The sequence below is a fragment of the Lemur catta genome, chromosome 16 (assembly GCF_020740605.2).
Source record: "Lemur catta isolate mLemCat1 chromosome 16, mLemCat1.pri, whole genome shotgun sequence".
Classification (NCBI taxonomy): domain Eukaryota; kingdom Metazoa; phylum Chordata; class Mammalia; order Primates; family Lemuridae; genus Lemur; species Lemur catta.
In genome coordinates this window covers 56,105,086-56,122,876 of record NC_059143.1, presented here as the reverse complement: position 1 = coordinate 56,122,876, position 17,791 = coordinate 56,105,086, and the positions used below count along the sequence as shown (strand labels likewise).

Genomic DNA, 17,791 nt, shown 5'->3' with positions numbered 1-17,791 from the left:
CAGATAAGGATAGTAACATCAAAGGAATGCAAAGTCAAGTGAAAATCCTGTGGGGATAAAGAAGGGCTATGCCTGACTGAGAGTAGAGACAAAGGTCTGTGAATGGAAACGGTAATGGTATAGAAAAGGAATGTGATAACTCCAGGAATTAGGAAAGGATTGGCAAACAGACAGAGTTGAAAGAGATCCCTTTATCTTATTAAGGGAAAAATTTAGATTCATTTATTCAATGAATATTTTTCTTTCATCCATTTATTAAAAAGGGATTTGTGCTGATCTGTAAATTCAAAGTAACTCCAGTAAAAATCCAAGTAAGATTTTTGTTGTAGATAGACAAGTTGAATTATAAAATTTATATAGCAAGACAAAACAGACTAGAACAGCCACAATTTTAAAAAAAAAATAAAGTTAGAAGACTCATTCCACCTGATTTCAAGAGTTACTATAAAGCTACAGTAATCAAAGCCATGTAGTATGGGTGGAAAAATAGATAAAGAGTTAAATGGAACTGTCACAGTCTAGAAATAAATCCACACAAATGGGGCAACTGATTTTTGGCCAAGGTGCAAAGGTAATTCAATGGACATTAGACAGTCTTCTCAACAAATGACACTGGCACAATTCCATATGCAAAATAGAAACAAATACAAAGAATCAAAACCACCACAATTCAACCTCAAACAATTTATAAAAATTAACTCAAAACCTTTGTGACCTTGAATTATGCTAAGAGCTCTTAGCTACAACACTGAAAAGTTATAAAAGCAAAATTGATAGTTTATACTTTACTAAAATTAAAACTCCTGCTAAGAAAGACACTGTTAAGGTGAAAAGACAAGGCACAAGCTGAGAAGAATTATTTGCAAATCACATATCTATCTGGTAAAGAATTCAAAAGTCAGTAGGAAAATAACTGAATAAAAATGAGGAATACTTGAACAGGAATGAAATACTTACACACACAACAGCATGGATCAACGTCAAGTGCATTAAGCTAAGTAAAAGAAGCCAGATTACTGGGGATACGTAGTATGGTTTCATTTACATGACATTCTGAAATAGGTAAAATTTTAAGAACAGGAAATATATCAGAGCATGAGAGAATTTTCTGGAATGATGAAACTGTTCTGTATCTTGATTATGGTGGAGGTTACTTGCACGTATGCCTTCATCTAAAGTCATGGACACCAAAATGTGCATTTTACTACATGTACATTGAAAAGAAAGGTCTGTGGATGCCTACGGGATCCCAGGCATTTTGCTGAGAAGTGGAAAGAGTGAACAAAGCAAACTTCCATCATTTTCCACATCGTGTTTAAAACCTCAGTGAGGTAAAGATGAGGGCATAAAAAAATAAAATGACTGCATTTTATGGTTTCAACAATTATGAGATAACGTTAGCTATAAAAAGTGATGAAAGTATAATAATTGGTCACTTATAGAGTAGCACTATTCAAGAATAAAAAATAAAAAAAAGACTGTAAAGCAGCAGTCCCCCACCTTTTTGGCATCATTCCTTTCACAGCCATCTTTACATCACTGTTTTTTTTTGGAAAGCAAGAGATGCATATCTAAAATACAAAAGCAGAAAACCAAAAGATTTTTCATTAACGACTTTAAATTACCTCAAACTTAATTTTGTAACCACTGGCTCAAATATAGTTTTCACAATAATAAATGCTCTTATAAAGGATGATATACTAAGCCAGGCAGGGTGGCTCGCGCCTGTAATCCTAGCACTCTGGGAGGCCAAGGCGGGTGGATCGTTCAAGGTCAGGAGTTCGAGACCAGCCTGAGCAAGAGCGAGACCTGTCTCTACTAAAAATAGAAAGAAATTACCTGCCCAACTAAAAATATATGTAGAAAAAATTAGCCGGGCATGGTGGCGCACGCCTGTAATCCCAGCTACTCGGAAGGCTGAGGCAGTAGGATTGCTTAAGCCCATGAGTTTGAGGTTGCTGTGAGTTAGACTGATTCCAGGGCACTCTAGCCCGGGCAACAGAGTGAGACTCTGTCTCCAAAAAAAAAAAAAAATGGTTGATATACTTAGCTTGAAATCAGGAAGAATGTTTATTTAGGATAACTAAATAAAAACCAAATTAAAGATGAGAAATAAAAGATAGTAAGCATTTCTCATGAATTATCTACTATTAATTTTATATTGAAATTTAACGTAAAACATTTGCAAAGCTGATATATGATAAAGTTGCAGAGATTAGCAATCTGGGGACTATTTATACTAAAAAAATTAAAATTAATTCCTACGTTCAAACATAACCTCCAGATGACTCAAAGGCTTGCAATGTGAAAGTCAAAATTTAAAACATTTACCAGAATATTTAAGAGAATATCTTTATGGCCTTGTTGTGGGGAAATATGTAGACCAAAAAAAGAGCTGGAACATCTAATCAGAATTTTAGCCATATAATTGAGACAGTCAGGCAAGAGTTATTCCTATAAAAGCACAGACCTAGACAGTGGCAGGATACGTACCAAATCTGAAAAGTGGTTGTTTTCAAATGATGCAACTATGGATAATTTTTTATAACCTCCTTGTATTTTTGCATTTAATTGTATTTTCTAAATTTCTACACAGTATGTATCATACTTAAGAAAAAAAAACCCACAGTTTGTTTTAAGGATTCAACAAGATACTGAAAGAATCTTTCACATCAGGTAATACTACTAGAATTATACTACTTTACTATAATGAAATGTATTAATACCACATTAATGAGTAAAATTTAAAAAGCACATACTCTTAGGTGACTCCATTAAATAAAATTAAACACCTATTTTTTAACAAATTTCAACCCCAACTACAAACAGGATTCTCTTAATTGATAAAGATTTTCATATCTGAAATGAACAGCCAGCACTTTTTATCAGAAGATAGTAAAGGTATTTCCATCACCACTGTGATTTGAATGATCTGAGAATGTCACAAAATAGAAAGTAGCAACGTATATACTGGAAGAGATTATACATAGATGATGTAGCTATCTACCTAAAAAGTATAAAAGTGTCATCTAAAAAGCAATTAAAATTAGAAATAATAGAATACAATTTTCTGTGCATCTACTATGTGCCAGGCTTTACTCCTAGTGCTTTACATACTTAACTCATAGTTTCACAACAATGCTATGACAGTACTATTAACCTCACTATATAGACAAAGAGGAGGCTAAAGTACAAAAAGGTTAAGTAAATTGCCCAAATTTATTCATGAAGTTGCTAACAGACCTGGGAATTGAGCCAAAGTTATCTATTTCTAGAGCCCATTCTCCTTAACTAAGGCACTCTAATAACAACCTACAAAGTATAATCAAAGAAAGATCTGATTAAGAACAGCACAAACTAATGACTGCAGCTATTTGTCTACGTGTCCCCCTATACTAGCCTGGGACACTCCTGTGGGAATGGCCTTTGACTTTATCACCACTGTGGCCGATGTCTGGTACAGAACCTCTAGTGAACAGCAGGCACACAGCAATGCACATTTGACTGAATTTGGGAAACACACCTGTAATTAGTAGAAGAATCATAAATTGAAATTTCAGAAACTTGGTATTTCTGGAAATGAGACCTTCAATCAGCCTAAAAAAAGAGAAATAACTTTGTGAAAAGTAGAAACACAACAAATAATCATAATATGAACAATCAACAAATTTAAAAATGAAGTTCAAAAAAGAAATCTTGGCATACCTCAGATACTGAAGGGCAGAGACCACCAATATGTACCAAATAACCTTTATCTCTTCGTAAGGGTTCGGCATTCATTTCTGCTTGTAGAAAAACACAATATACCACAGAAATGATCATTATTGTATTGAGAAGTTTAAGAGAAAATGAAAAATTGCTAAATATTTCATGGTTTCTTTTTACTATCACAAAGCTTATTATAAAGTTATCAGCAAATATCAGCATGACCAGACTGAAGACCAAAAGCCTGGAGTACAGTGCTAAGATTTCTGGGCCTTAACCATATCTTAAAAAATAAATGGGTTGGATTACTTAATATTAAGTCTCTCATAGCTCAAATGAATAAATTACATCTAAAAGGAATAATCAGTTACAGCTCTCCCTTGGTATCCCTGGGGGACTGGTTCTAGGACTCCCTGCACATACCAAGATCTGAGGATGCTCAAATCCCTTATATAAAATCGCATAGTATTTGCATATAATCCACACACATCTTCCTGTATACTTTAAATCATCTCTAAATTACTTATACTACCTAATACAATGTAAATTCTATGTAAATAATTGTTATGCTGCATTGTTTAGCAAATAATAAGAAAGTTGGTTGAATCCATGAATACAGAACCCATGGGCTGACTGTACATCATGACTAAAAAAGTCTGTCATTTGTCCTTGGTTCAGAGAAGTGCTATGAGAACACTGGATGTACAGGATCTTAACTCCTTAGTGTTAGCACTGGCTAGAGCTAGTGGTTTCAGAGACCTCTTTACACACATTCCTTTGCTGGGGAAATAGCACACCAAGAAAACCTTTCAATCAGACAAATATCAACAGCAGGTATTATATAGCTTGTGATAATGTTAAGAGCACATACGAAAAAGAGACAAATTACTTGAGTTAGACAGTATGATTTTGGAAACCACAAATACGAGGATTATAGATATTTTTTTTCTTGCTTGACAAAAAAAATTCAAAATTCTTAGACTGCAATCTCATAGTCAATATTGTGAAGGGAACCTGGTCTGAAATCAAAAAAGATTCAGTAAATTGAGATTTCATGGCCGGGCACGGTGGCTCACGCCTGTAATCCTAGCACTCTGGGAGGCCGAGGAGGGCAGATTGTTTGAGCTCAGGAGCTCGAGAGCAGCCTGAAGAAGAGCAAGACCCCCTCTCTACTAAAAATAGAAAGAAATGACTTGGACAGCTAAAAATCTATATAGAAAAAAACTAGCCAGGCATGGTGGCGCATGCCTGTAGTCCCAGCTATTCGGGAGGCTGAGGCAGAAGGATTGCTTGAGCCCAGGAGTTTGAGGTTGCTGTGATGTAGGCTGACACCACGGCACTCACTCTAGGCCGGGCAACAGAGTGAGACACTGTCTCCAAAAAAAAAAAAAAAAAACATATCCACACAAAAAAACCCGTACATGAATTTTCATAGCAGCGTTGTTCATCATAGTTGTTTGGGTTCACTCACTACCGATTCATTAGTGAATACATAAGTCAAATCTTGTATATCCTACAATGGAATAATATTTAGCCATAAAAGAGAATGATGTACTATTGATATACACTGTCCAGATCACACTTGAAACATTATGCAAAATGAAAAAAAGCCAGTTGGCCACACAGCATATAATTCCATTTATATCACATGTCCAAAGAGGCGAATCTAGAAAGATGAAATATGTTAGTGGTTGCCAGGGGCTGAGGAGAGGGAAGAATGGGGAACGACTACTAATTTCTTTTTTTTGGGGGGGAGGTGATGAAAATATTGTAAAATTAGATAGTGGCAAGGGCTATATAACACTGACTTATGTACTTTAAAAAGGTGTTTATGTTATGTGAATAATCTCAATAAGGCTGTTACAGTAAAAAAAATAATTTCTCCTCTCACTCCCGCAAAACAGAAAAATCGGTTACTTAGGACGTACTCTCGGAAGTACTAAGTTCTGCTCTGTGACATTGCCAAAGTGCTTCTGCAACAGGTTCCACAGATCTGTACTCCCTGCAGCACTGCATTTAGCACCTGGGTCACTGTGCGCACGTCTGAATCAGCACCATCTCTTAAATCTGATAAAAAAATTTTTATTATTGGATAAACACTTTCTTCTCCTATTTTCATCATATATTTCTTTTCAAAGGGTCAGTTCTTAGCCTTTAAAATTTACTATCTTTATGCATACAGCACAAATGCTTCAATTTCTCAGGAAATGTAGAAATAGTTACTTTCTTGCCATTTTGGTCAGCAATAATTAACTCATCCCAATGGGTTTCATTTCAGCTTTTAACAATAAAACCTGACTTGAAGTCAAATATTTTGAACAGTTACAAGAACCACTCTGCTTCTCAGACAGGGAAGTTAAGAGGGTCACTACAATATGAGTCCACCTGGGTTACGTCTATTTCCACTTTCCTGACTGCAATTCACTTTCAAGTGAAATGTCCAGGTGGCTCCCAAGATATTTTAAAACCATAAGGTGTAGCAGAAAGGAAATGAAACATTTATCAGCATCTTCTACAAGCCAAGTGCTTTATGTGTATTACTTCATTTAATCATAATAAGCCTATTACCCTCACTTAAATGAAAAGAAAAATAAAAATCACCAAGGGTAAGAACTTGCCATGCAGCAAATATGTGCCAGAGTTAGGGATCAAACTGAGGTGTGTCTAACTCCAAAGCCCATATTCTTTCTGCCACTGTACAGCGCTTCCCAAGCTTACTGACTCTGAAAAATCAGAAAAGACTTCAAATGTGAGTTCTGCCACTTACTGTGTGACTAGTTTCTAAGCTTCTTTAGAACAGTTTACAAAAAGAAAATAAATGTAAAAAGAGGAGGCTAAAAACTCACTGTGGAATGAAACTTTTTAAAAAATAACATTTTTTTTAAATAGCAAAATGTATGGAATAATTCTAAACACTTTTCTCGAATTTATCTCAAGATTCACTTTACCTTCCAACAAACAGAGACACCTGCATATCCATTCACAAACATATGTGGATGAAAAACATTTTTTAGTGACTACACTGCCAGTCTCTAAACAAGAAATACATCATTTCTCAGTAAAAAAGTCCACATTGACTACACTGCTTTTTATTCTTCTTTACCATGTGAGAAGTGCTTTCCACAACACATGCACTGTTCAGGATGTAGCATTGCAGGGTAAGAGAAATGGCTACTGAACAGAAAAAGACTACAAGAGCTTGCGAGCAAGCAGTAATACAACACAGAAAACGACATAGCTAGAAACAAGGCAAAACATCAACAGCCCACTCTACCCTAGGTAACAGGTACCTTTCCTGTGGCAAAGGAAAAAACATTTAAATTATAAAACCCTTAAAGGATATTTGATTGGCTTTAAAAATTGCTACTTTAGGCCCAGCACAGTGGCTGGCGCCTGTAAGCCTAGCACTCTGGGAGGCCGAAGGGGGAGGATCTCTTCAGCTCAGGAGTTCAAGACCAGCTTGAGCAAGAGTGAGACCCCATCTCTACCACAAACAGAAAAAATTAGCCAGGCATGGTGGCACATCCCTGTAGTCCCAACTTCTTGGGAGGCTGCGGCAGGAGGATCACTTGAGCCAAGAAGTAGGAGGTTGCAGAGAGATATGACGACTCCACCAGCACTCCAGCCCCAGCAACTGAGTAAGAGCTGTCTCAAAAAAAAAATTGCTGGCCGGGCACGGTGGCTCATGCCTGTAATCCTAGCACTCTGGGAGGCTGAGGCGCGCGGATTGTTTGAGCTCAGGAGTTCAAGACCAGCCTGAGCAAGAGCAAGACCCCATCTCCACTAAACATAGAAAGAACTTATACGGACAGCTAAAAATATATATAGAAAAATCAGCCGAGCATGGTGGTGCATGCCTGTAGTCCCAGCTACTCAGGAGGCTGAGGCAGGAGGATTGCCTGAGCCCAGGAGTCTGAGGTTGCTGTCAGCAAGGTTGACGCCATGGCACTCTAGCCCAGGCAACAGAGTGAGACTCTGTCTCAAAAAAAAAAAAAAAAAAATTTGCTACCTTAAGACCTAAACAATTACTTGACAAGATTGGGACTGGTAACTTCCAAGAATGCAATACACCAATACATATCAGCAATTCTTCCACAAGAATTTTCACAGTCATAAAACAAAAGTCAAATCAAACATTAACATAAGAATTCTTACATGCTAAATTTTCTTTTTCTAAGAACTCCCTCACTCTGACACATAAAAAGGGTAGCAATATCTAATAAAATTGTCATACTACACATAGATGAAGGCTGTCAAAAAAACACATTTTTTTTCTATAAGTTTTTAATATTAAGACATCAGTAGGACTTGGGTAGTCTAAAAAATATGAACATATTTACAGGCCCATATTTCACCATATGGCTATTTAAAATAATTCTACTTTACATAGAGTCACGAACGGTTTTTGTCAGCTAGTATAAAACAATCAGGCTATTGTACAATGGTGAGAGAGCTCTTAAGAAAAAAATTACTGCTTAAGTAATTCTTGTCTCCAGTTGACTCTGCCACATTCTGCTCTCCATAAACACCATTGTTTTTAATCACAACTTTACTGACAGCTTTACCCTTGTCAAACAAAATTTTCACTTTCCAATAAGACCCTTTCAAACTGAAGTAATAAAAAGCAATGCTTATATGATCATAACATTTGCTAAGGCAAAATGGTATAGAATAGTATGTATAATAAGATGTTAAACACTTTTGTGAAAAAACATATATTCACTGATTTATCTGGAAGGACACTCAGCAAAATATTACTAGCGGTTGGTTATCTTGCGGTGGTAGGCGTAAAGGTTTCTTCTTTACCTTATATGTACTTTCTGATGCTCTCTATTAAACACTTTTTTTTCATATGCACATAAGAGAACAATTTGAGTTAAAGGAAACATGGGTGTCATATTTTATAATAATTCAATACCACCAGTTCAAATCCACTTATTCAGAATTAACATAAAGCAAATGTTGCTCAAGAAATACCAATAAATTCCCCTGAGCCAACAAAGTTCAATTTTTAAACAATAAACTTCCTCAGATAAGAAAATGATGCCTGTAATTTCATGTCTCTTTACTGGAGAGCTGGGGGGAGGGTTGGAAATGGGCTGGAATGTCCAGGTAACCACAGGAAAGATAACAGGAAAAAGCTCGAGAAACAAGACAAAATCATTTCATTGATTTAGTGACATTTATTTGTAGAAGAAATCATGGAGTAGCAAAAGTAAATGATCAGAAAATGTAAGCAAGCGCTTCAAGAGTAATAATGAGCAAAAGAAGAAAAAAGCCAGAAAAAAAAAAACCAAAGAACTGAACTCAGACATATTTATGTAAATCATTCTGGGGGAAAAAAAGGGTAGATAATGCTATATCACTAACTGAATCGGATCTGCTTTCTTGACCAGAAAAGGAACACCTTTCAAAAGGCTTAGTTACTGCTCAGCAGCAAAACCAAGAACACTCTCAGAGGAATCTGAAGATCTTTCGTGCCTGCTTTGGAATAAGCTAAACTATTAGATATACAGTTAAATAATTAACATACAAACATATAAATAGCTAATTTTACGCATTAAATGAATCTCAAGTAATCATCAGATGTGAAGGGAACATAATTTTGAAAAAGAAAGAAGGTAAAGCACTCAGGTAATTTCACTAACTCCTATGAAGAAATTATCTTTAAACCAAACCAAGTAACTCTACTACGTTAAAACATAAGAAATTGCCAATATTCAAGCAAAAACCAGCAATTTCACATGGGCCCACCCAGTGGTCTCCTGATAAATACTGAACCACCACCTCTTTTGAAAGAAAGAGCCCTGATCTGCAGCTTTTGCCCAGTCCCGTGCTGTAACTGTCCCCCCACGGCCAGTCCAAGCTGCAGACGAGGCACCGGGCGCGGACTCGGAGCAAGAGGCACAGGCACCCACCGACGCCAGCACCACTGGCTCCGCGGGACACGCTGAGGACCAGAGCAGGTCCCAGACTGTCTCACCCTTTTCTAAAACCAGGCTTTTGTCTGACCGATCCAGTTTCTGTCTTCCCCAGGTCAGAAGAAATGTGCTGTTGACAGTTTAAAATACTAGTACACTAAAATCATTCATGACAGAACAGGTGAGACTGGTACCTGGTTTCATCCATTCAACACTTTACTGCACACCTGTTTGGTGCCAGGTAGCGTTCTGGGCATTCTGGACAGCAGGGAACAAGACAAAGGAGGTCCCTGCTCTCATAAGAAATATATATAAAAATACATAATTTCAAGGACTGAGAAATGCCATGAAGAAATTAAAACAGTAATGGGGAAGCTATTTTAAACTGAGTGGTGAGTTAGGTGATACTTAAGCTGAGACCTTAAAGTTAAGGGGCCAGGCTCAAGATCTGGGAAAGACCATTCAGACAAAGGAATTGACTAGTGTAAAAGTCCTAAGGCAAGACCAAGCATGGCATGTTTGAGAAATTGAACAGACTAACTTGGATAGAGTGTAATGAGCAAAGGTGAGATTGTCTGAGAGGTTGTCAGAGGCCCAGGAATTCAAGACCAGTCTGGGCAACACAGCAAGACCCCATCTCTAAAAAAAAAAAAAAAAAAATTCTGCTCAGCTGGGCACGGTGGTACACGCCTGTAGTCCCAGCTACTCAAGAGGCAATGGCAGGAGATTGCCAATGTAAAAACCTCCAATAGAAGTCTCATAGTTTTAGGGAGGGATTTTCAGTGTACAAAAATGTATTGGTATACCTGTCCTCTTGGTACTGTACTGCCTATTTAGTCCCCCCTTAAAAAACGAGAGGAATATAAGTACATTTATTGTTCTGCATGGCAAATTAGTAGCTAGTTACAACAATCCCAGGAGTTACGATCACACCACTACACTCCAGCCTGGGCAACAGAGCAAAACTATATCTCTTTAAAAAAAAAAAAACTGTGACTACAGCTGAAATAAACTTAGTGGTAGGACTACACACCAGCTCAGAAATAAGGATCTTATTAACCCAAGATGGTTACTTCATACGTGAAATGCTAACATATGAATTCAAGTACATCAATGTTGAATTCTAATGAAGATGGCCTAATTAGTCTATAAAATAAATTCACTATGTTGTTCAGGCTAGGATTATTTCAAAACCATAGGCAAACACTTCTAGTGTGTCATCCAAAATCATTTTATTTGGTATGTAAATAGACTTTTTAAGAATTATAAAGGTCATGTTTATTTTAACATGAAAAAAAATTTAATACCAAATCTGATTTTTGTTCAAATTAGTGCTCAGGAGTTAAAGTAAAATATCAGCATATTAGTCTAAATTACATGTTCATATTACAAAAACTGTAAAGAAATACGCACATATACACCCACACTCCCTACAGCCATGAAAACCAAGTCCACATTATGGCCGCATAAAAGTCCCCCAAATCAATAAAGACAAATTTTTGCATATTACACAAAAATAGGAAACTGTGGAGACTGGTTTAAGGAGAATTTATACTTGCACATGAAATTATTTATTCATTCAAGAACTACTGAGCTACTCATTTCAACAATTTATCTAAAAGATTTTTTTTTTTTTTTAATCAACCAACAGGAAATGAGACCTACAGCTCAGGGAAAAAGGTTAAAAGAAAAAAACCTTTTCTTAGCAGAAGGAAATACTAAAAATCTGCATATCATTAATTCTCCTTGCACTCTCATTTCCCAACTAAATATCACTTAAACTGCATTTTTAGACTATGCATTTAAGTCTGTACAAGCATTTTTCTTTTTTTTTTTTCATTTAAAAGCACAAATAAGTATATGCATTTAATACTACTCAATAAACTTGTGATTATTGTAACTAGCTGCTAGTTTACCATGCAAAACAATAAATGTACTTATATTCCTCTCCTTTTTTAAGGGGGACTACATAGGCGGTACTGTACCAAGAGGACAGGCATACCAATACATTTTTGTACACTGAAAATCTCTCCCTAAAACTATGAGACTTCTATTGGAGGTTTCTACAAAAAAATAAAAACTGCTAAGAATACCATTACGCTTTCTCAGTAATTTCTCCTTTTCTTTAACAAAAAGAGTTGAGCAAAACACAGAAGAACAATGAAGTTTTGGCTTCTGATCGCACCTGAGCCTACATCCCTGATAAAAAGAAGGGTATCATATAGTCCAACTTGAAGTGTCTAGTCCATGAAAATCACTAACACTCAGAACTCAAGAAATGGAACTTAAAAGAAATACGGGGCAAGCCCAAAATACATTTTTTACACGTTGTCACCCTATTTCCAAACCAGGTTTTCCTCTTCTTTATTTCATTTGCCTTAGCTCTCTTCATTCCTTTCCCACCTCCTCTGTTCCTTACCATTTCACTGTGTATTTTCACTTCCCATACACAAAAATTGACTTAAAACTTACTTTATATTCTTGTATCTAAATTTGTTTCTACTTAATTCTTACAGGACTATACAGTTTTAGGTGAAGTTCAAATACTTTTGTTACAGAAACATGCATATAGGCTGTAACCAGAATCAGGAGTAACAAGACAAGCAGCCATTCATTCAGGAACTGTGAGTGCCCATCACGAGCCAGCCACGGTCCTGGGGACTCTGCAGTGAATAAAACAATGCTCTATCCCTGAGGGCATGAAAGCACAGTAAATATTTTGGCTTTTACTCTCAAGGATATAAAAAGCCACTGAACGGTTTGAACACAAGAGTAAAATAATCAGACTTTCATGTTAAAAGGATCACCCTGGTTGCTGGGTTGAGAATAGAAAAGTACAGAAGCAGCGGGGAGACTAGTGACTATGAAAATAACACAAGCAAGAGATTATGGTTGCTTACAGGGGTGGCAGCAAATTGTGGTTCCATTTATAGTTATGGCAGCATTTAAAGTACACGAAGAATGTACTTTCATGATAAGTATTTGAATTAGACGTGGGAATATCAGAAGGAAAGCAGTCAAGATGTCTATGAAGTTTGGGGCCACAGATACTGAAAGAGCGAGTGGACATTTAAAAGATGAGGAAGAATGGAATGGAAACAATTATTGGAGAGGGTGGGAGAGAAGGAGGCTGACGAGTTGTTCAGTTGTGACACGTTAAATTTGGGATCCAGATGTCTAGTTAAATTAGACATCTAGCTGAAAATGTTGAGTACGCAGATGAACATACAAGTCTGGAGATTAGGAAAGAAATTCAAACTAAAGATAAAATTTTTAGTTAGAAATATATAATTCTAGCTAGATGAGATCACAAGGGACTAAATATAAACACAGAAGAGGTCTAAACATATATCCCTGGAACACTGCCTCATTTTTTAGAAGTTGGAGTGATGAAAAGGAACCAGCAAAAGAAACTGAAAATAAGCAGTACTATCACAAAAGCAAAGGGAAGGTTTCAAAGAAGAGAACATTATCAACCACACATCAAATGCTGTTATTGCTGCTATATTCACTGACATTAGAATTCACCAAAGAGGTCACTAGTAACCTCAAAAAAGAGCTGCTATGGTAGAATGGAAGAGAAAAAAAAACCTCACTGTAGTGGATCCAAGAGAGAGAGGGAGTATGGAAGACTACAAATATCAACTTTTCTGGAGAGTAGTAACTAAAGAAAGATGTGAACAAGGTTTTTTAAAGACGGGAGATAGCAGTATCTATATGCTGCATATATATCTATACGCTGACAGGAATGATCCAGCAACTATTATAAGCATTGACAAGTCAAAAGGGTCCACCAAAATTCAAAAGCTAACTGCAAAAAAAATAGTAATCTACATTATTTTGTAAAGATCAAGATTGGCTTTGGAGTGCATTAACTCAGACTTCTGAAGAGGCCAAATATTGTTTCTAAACATACATAAATAAGATAAAAAATAGGCAATGCAACCTTAGAATAAATGCAATACTAAAAATTTCATCCTCCTTTTAATAAGCAGTTTTATCAGTTGTAAAACTACAGGTAAAGTCCATATATGGAACCACAAGTTATTACTAATAATCCTTCCAATTTCAGCACTATCAACTTAATACTGTATTTGTTTGTAAATAGTAAAGAAAAGGACAAAATAAAATTCCTGAAATGGTGCTTTACTTAAAAACGTTTCTTATGGAAAAGTAATCCAATGTTTATCATCACTGATTTTTAAACATAGAAAATATTGTTGTTGCAAAGATTATTTACAGAACACAGAACCAGAAGTACCTTTCAATAAATATGCTGTACTAAAATCTTCTTGTAAGACAGAGATAATAAAAACACTAGTCTGTTAAATCTTTCTCCCTTCTTTTTAAAATGTAGATAGATTTTACTAAACAGACAATCTGGAAGTGTAATCCAATAATCTTAGTCCTATTAAGCTACTGATTAACTTTTAAATAGACTGTTAGGAATTTACAGTTCCTGCAGTTCACCTGCCATCTTTCCCAACTTAAAGCAGGCACTAGGCGATTAAGACAGCCTCCACTTGCAACATCGATTATAAGAACTTTATGCTCGTTTTAAAAAAGGATTATTGTGAGTTTTGTTCGTCCCGAGAAACAGCACTCAACACAGATCTCAGCACATAATAGATGTTTAATGAATATCTGTTGAGTAAATGGTAATGTTTAATTGTATTAGTGCAACATTAGGTTTTTTTTTTTTCTCTCCTTCAATTTACAGTTCTCCCTTGTTGGAAAAGAAACTCAAGACCATAGCAGTCCCTCAGAAACACATAAACAACTTTACTCACAATGAAACATAAAGCTGGGTCTCAAAATACAATCCCAGCGCCTCTTTATGTTCTCCATTATTTTTAAAGAAAATGAGATATAAAGCCTGCTTTTAAGAAATAGATAATGTATACCAACTTTTCTCAAAATAAAAAATTCACATTTCAAACTTATTTTCTATGTTAGTAGCACTGAGAGTAACAACTGATTTTCCAAAGTATGCATACACTGGGTAAAAATCAAAAACAAGCATATAAACGAAACTACATGTTTTTTGCCAACATTTTTTCCTTAATCTTAGGCAAAAGGGTATGTGCCTAAATTTTACTAGATGTGAGACCCGCCTTGTCTGATGTTTCCAGATTCATTCGTTCAACCAATATTTTAAGGAGCATCTACTGTATTCCAAGCCCTTTAACGTTTAAATTTTGTAAGCTGCACACCACCACCTAATTCCTCTACAAAGCCTCATCATTTAAAATAATTGCGAGGTAATAAGGAATCTCAGCACTGTTTCTTGTACATATTTAAGTCAGTGGACTGGGGCGCTTTTTCAGCTGTTACAGCGGCAGGGCGAGCCGCTACCCACCACGCCCGGGACCAAAGTCACAACCCGCAGCCACAGCCGGTGAAACCACCTGCGGGAGTCGCCCGCGCTCCTCCGACGAGGCGGCGGGACTTTCGCTCCGAGCCCGGCGAGCTCCGCGGCGGGACCCGCGGGCGGGACGCGCCGGCGCCTCGGGCGACAGTCGGGGCTCCGGAGCCCGGGTCCCCGCCCCGCCAACCCGCACCCGGAGACCCCGGTGTCCCCGCCAGCCCCTCGCGCCACCCTCGCGACCGCCAGACCCGCCGAGTGGGGGAGGGGCCCGCATTTCCGTGTCACCGCGGCGGGCGCTCGGCCACCTCAGTCGCTCGCTGAGCTGCGCTCGCGTCCCTTCCTCAGAGAGAATGGACGAAACCCAAAGGGCGGTCCTCGGGGGAGAGACCTCGCCCAAACCTGGAAGCGGAGCCGCAGGCGCAGCCCGCAGCCCGCAGCGCGCGGCTGGCAGGGCCGGGCCCCCTCACCGCGGAGCCCTCGGGGACCGGGGTTCGGGGCTTCAGGCCGCCGCGCAAGGGCCCGAGAGGGCGAGGCGCGGGGCCGGCGCTGCACTCACCGTCGCCTTTCTCTCGGCCGCCCGCTCCGGCAGCCCCGCTCTCGGGACGGCTCCGCGGCTCCTGCCGCGCCCACGCCCGCAGCTGCGCACCCGGCGCGCTCTCCGCTTCCGCTTCCCGGCTCCCTCCGGCCTGCCCAGACCAGTGCGCGGGCGCAGGCGCAGGCGTCACGCGCTCCTAGAGCGGCGGGAGGGCGGGGCCTCGTCACGCAACCGCCCTGGCCGCCATGACGGCCCCGCCCCCGCCCCGCCCCGCCTAGGGATGGGCGGTACCGGCACTCCCACCCCGCGCCGCGCAGGTTGGGCGGTCGCTTCCGAGGCGAGCCGACCCCGACAGCAGGGGGTGGAGCCTGTGCGAGAAAGCGCGCGCGGAAGATGGCGACCGAGCCTGGGCGGGAGCGCGCGGGAGCCTCTTCCCCGCCCGGCCTGCAGGCGACTGTGGCTGTCGCCCGCCCGGCCACACAAGGGCAGCGTCTGGGCGCGCTATGGGCCGCGGCCGGGCCCTGAGGAGGAAGTGGGGTGCCGGGCTGGCGGGGGGCGACGTGTCTGTCGGTGGCAGTTGAGACTTCAAGGTCCTGAAACCCTCCGACCACTGTTTTTTTCAATGTATCAGTCAGAATCCTTTTGTCATTCACTGGCTTCAAGCCAAGCACATCCAGCTGGGACTTTTTTTTTTTTTTTTTTTTGATACAGAGTGTCGCTTTGTTGCCCGGGCTAGAGTGAGTGCCCTGGCGTCAGCCTAGCTCACAGCAACGTCACACTCCTGGGTTTCAGCGATCCTCCTGCCTCAGCCTCCCGAGTAGCTGGGACTACAGCCATGCACCACCATGCCCGGCTAATTTTTTCTATATATATATTTTAGTTGGCCAGATAATTTCTTTCTATTTTTAGTAGAGACGGCATCTCGCTCTTCCTCAGGCTGGTCTCGAACTCTTGACCGCGAGCAATCCACCCACCTCGGCCTCTGAGAGTGCTAGGATTACAGGCGTGAGCCACCATGCCTGGCCCTGGATTTTTTAAATAGACTTCATTTTTGGTTATTCAGATATAGTATAACAAAATTTTTTTCTACTATCTCCTATGTACTACACCATATTAGCATAATGAAGGAAAAATATCACATCATCATATCCATTCTTACAGAAGGAGCTTTAAACAAAATACAACACCATTTTTTTATCTAAAAACCAAACAAGCTAGGTATAGAATGCAATTTTATTAGCATGATAAAAAGCATTTATGGAAAACACACACTGAACATTATCTCAATAGTGGGGACTGAGAGCTTTTACCGCTAAGATCAGGGACAAAGCAAAGATACTCACTTTCACCTCTGCATGCAACATTATACTGAACAACAAATCTGGAGGTATGACATTACGTGACATCAAATTATACTACAAGGCTACAGGAACCCAAACACCATGGTACTGGTGTAAAAAACGGAGACTAATCCAAGGGAACAAAATAGAGAACCCAGACATAAAACCATCTACCTAGCACCAACTGATTTTTGACAAAGCAGAAAACATACACTGAGGAAAGGAAGCCCTATTCAATAAATAGTGCTGGGAAAATTGGATATCCATACGCAGAAGAAGGAAACAGGATCCCTCTCTCACTATATACAAAAATCAATTCAAGATGGGTTAAAGACTTAAATGAAAACCATGAAACCATAAAAATTCTAGAAAAAAAGTAGGAAAAACTTTTGAGACTTCAGCCACGTCAAAGAATTTATGACCAAGACCCCAAAGACAAATAGCAAAAACCAAAATAAATAAATGGGACTTAATTAAATTAGAAAATTTGTACACAGCAAAGGAAATAACACCCTGAACAGACAACCTATACGATGGGAGAAATACTCATAAACTATACATCTGACAAAAGACTGATATCCAGAATCTACAAAGAACTTAAACAAATAAGCAAGAACAAAATGAACACCCTCATCCGAGAATGGGCAAAAGACTGAAACAGACATTCTTGGAAAGAAGATAGACAAATGGCCAAGAAACACATGAAAAACTGCTCAACGTCACTAATCATCAGAGAAATGCAAATTAAAATTACAATAACGTACCACCTTACCCCAATCAGAATAGCCATTATTAAAAAGTCAAAAAACAGGGTCTGGCGCGGTGGCTCACGCCTGTAATCCTAGCACTCTGGGAGGCCAAGGCGGGTGGATTGCTTGAGCTCAGGAGTTCGAGACCAGCCTGAGCAAGAGTGAGACCCCGT

The 17,791-nt window shown here is 39.1% G+C and overlaps 1 long non-coding RNA gene across 7 annotated transcripts in view; it reads right to left on the bottom strand.

The window, feature by feature from the left end:
• LOC123621786 overlaps positions 1-17,791 on the bottom strand; it is a 63,882-nt gene that overhangs the window by 31,979 nt on the left and 14,112 nt on the right. For 6 of the 7 annotated variants that reach the window (XR_006729248.1, XR_006729247.1, XR_006729252.1 and 3 more), the window contains exons 3-6: positions 5,634-5,772; positions 3,706-3,782; positions 3,524-3,597; positions 1,501-1,571 (exon numbers count right to left, since the gene is read on the bottom strand). This is a non-coding gene — a long non-coding RNA (uncharacterized LOC123621786). The remainder of the gene's footprint in view (positions 1-1,500; positions 1,572-3,523; positions 3,598-3,705; positions 3,783-5,633; positions 5,773-17,791) is intronic. The other variant, XR_006729251.1, reaches the window with a different exon arrangement.